The sequence below is a fragment of the Nyctereutes procyonoides genome, unplaced genomic scaffold (assembly GCF_905146905.1).
Source record: "Nyctereutes procyonoides isolate TBG_1078 unplaced genomic scaffold, NYPRO_anot_genome, whole genome shotgun sequence".
Classification (NCBI taxonomy): Eukaryota; Metazoa; Chordata; class Mammalia; order Carnivora; family Canidae; genus Nyctereutes; species Nyctereutes procyonoides.
In genome coordinates, this window is record NW_026575043.1 from 24,999,578 (window position 1) to 25,002,302 (window position 2,725).

Below are 2,725 nucleotides of genomic sequence, written 5' to 3' on the forward strand. Positions count from 1 at the left end.
CATGAAAAATACTGTTGGTATTTTGATAAGGATTGCATTAAATGTGTAGATTGCTTGGGGTAGTTTGGACATTTTAACAAGATACAGAAGCAAGTGTCCATCAATAGATAGATGGGTGAAGAAGATGTGGAATATACATACATATATGCACACATGCTGTAGGATATATACACACACACAGACACACCATAGGATAATACTGAGCCATCAAAAAGAATGAAATCTCGCCATTTGTAATGACATGGATGGACCTAGAGGGCATAATGCTAAATAAAATAAGACTCAGAGACTCAGTGCCGGCTTCGCAGAGCTACTGGATCGGTTGGAAATGGCAGAGGCGGAGGAGACGCTGAAGGACTTCAGAGCCAGAAGGGAGTGCAGGGCATCATCGCGCTGAACACAGAAGGCATTCCCATCAAGAGCGCCATGGACAATCCCACTACCACACAGTATGCCAACCTCATGCACGAGTCCATCTTGAAGGCCCGGAGCACCGTCCGTGAAGTTGACCCCCAGAATGACCTCACCTTTCTTCGAATTCACTCCAAGAAAAATGAAATTACGGTTGCACCAGATAAAGACTATTTCCCGATTGTGATTCAGAATCCAACTGAATAAGCCACTCTCTTGGCTTCCTGCGTCATCCCTTAATGTAACAGCCCCTAAGAGTGATAATATTTATCATGTCAACCAACTGGCAGGTGGAAATCACCTTAGAGCCTACTTAGACTGATCCAATGCCCAAAGTCATCAAAGTCATCCCTCTGCTGGCCAGTCACCCTTGAATTCTTGGGGGGACCTTCTTTCCTCACCTCCAGATTTTGGAGCAAGAGCTTTGAGAAGCCCACACACTCTGCTTCCTTCCATCTGACCTTCAGTTCACTTTGTCACCCTTGGAAAAGTCTGTTTTTAACTAAAAATAACTAAAATGCTTTTAAAAAAATAAGTCACTCAGAGAAAGACAAATACTACAGGATTTCACTCATGTGGAGTTTAAGAAACAAAACAAATGAAGAAATGAAGAAAAGAGAGAGAAACAAAAAAAAAGGATTCTTAAATACAGAGAACTGGTGGTTGTCAGAGGGGAAGCAGGGGTTGAGTGGGTGAAATAAATACAGGAGATTAAGAGTGCACTTACCTTAATGAGCGTTGAGAAAAGTATAGAATTGCGGAATCATCAGGTTGTACACCTGAAAGTAATATAGCCCTGCATGTTAATTATGCTTGACTACAAATAAATCATCTCTCCATACTATCTGGTTTTTTGCTTTCCCATGTTCATTTTAGGATGAGCTTATTCAGTTCTATGAAAATTTCTATTTTGCTGGAATTGCGTTTGTTGATTGGCTTGAGAGAAATCACTTATATTTTGATAACGATTCTTCCCATTCATGAACATTTATCTTGGGCCTACTTCTATGTGCTTAAGCAATGATTTGCAATTTTCCCCCACAAAGGTGTTATATTTATTATACATCCAGAAGTGTATCCACAGAGGTGGGTACGTTATAATTTTTTTATGGGATTACAGATGGAATATTTTTCCTGTTAGATTTTCAAATTTTCTGATTGAAATTGGTGACATATGGGGATTATATTTGTTTTTTAAATCTGTTATATTCTCTAGCAAATTAGTGACCTCAGGGAATAATGTCTTATTTCTTTTCAGTTGTTATAACTCTTGTTTTTTTTTTCTTGTCTTATACATTTTGACAAGGACTTCAATATAATATGACACATGAGTTGTAACTGTGGACAGCCTTGTACCATTCTTGACCTTAAGAGAGAAGATCCTAAAATTTCACCACTAATTATCATGTTTGCTACACTTTTGATAAAGACCACTTTCTAGTTCACTGTTATGTTGCTTTTTCTTTTTCTAGGAATTTTCTCATTTGGTTTTTTTTTTTTGTTCTTGTTATCACAATAACTTCTATAAGATTTGTCTGCATTTGCTTATAATTTCAGGGCGCCTGGGTGCCTCAGTTGGTTAAGCATCAGACTCTTAGTTTCAGCTCAAGTCATGATCTTAGAGCTGTGAGATCATGTCCCGCATCAGACTCCCTGTTCAGTATGGAATCTGCTTGGGATTCTCTCTCTCCCTCTGACTCTCCCCTTGCTTACTATCCCTCTCTCCCTCCTAAATAAATAAATAAATAAATAAATAAATAAATAAATAAATATTTAAAGACATATATTTGCCTATAATTTCAATTTCAACTGTGTTTGCACTTCTCTTGCTCTTATTAATCCCAATATTATTATATAGACCTTTGCTCTTCCATCTTAATCAGCTAATGGTTTGAACATATCAGGAGCCTATTCATTTTTTCTTTTTTTAAATTAATTTTTTAATTTAATTTAGTTTGCTAACATATAGTATCACACCCAGTGCTCATCCCATCAAGTGCCCCCCTCAGTGCCCGTCACCCAGTCACCCCATCCCCCCCACCTCCCCTTCCACTACCCCTTATACATTTAGGGGTATATGAGAGTTAGGAGTCTCTCATGGTTTGTCTCCCTCTCTAATTTTTCCCACTCAGTTCCCCTCCTTCCCTTATAATCCCTTCCACTATTTCTTATGTTCAGGAGCCTATTCAAAACAACAGCTCTTCAGTTAATCTTTTATACTATTCTTTCTGCTTCTATTTCAATGATTTCTGTATTATTATGATTACTTTCCTTCTAGTTTTTTGGATTTGCTGCATTGTTCTTGTCCTGATTT

At 37.9% G+C, this 2,725-nt stretch overlaps 1 pseudogene; it reads left to right on the top strand.

Annotated features, from left to right (window-relative positions):
- The first annotated feature begins 328 nt into the window (after positions 1-328).
- LOC129508392 (dynein light chain roadblock-type 1-like) lies at positions 329-618 on the top strand (annotated as a pseudogene).
- Positions 619-2,725: the final 2,107 nt, after the last annotated feature.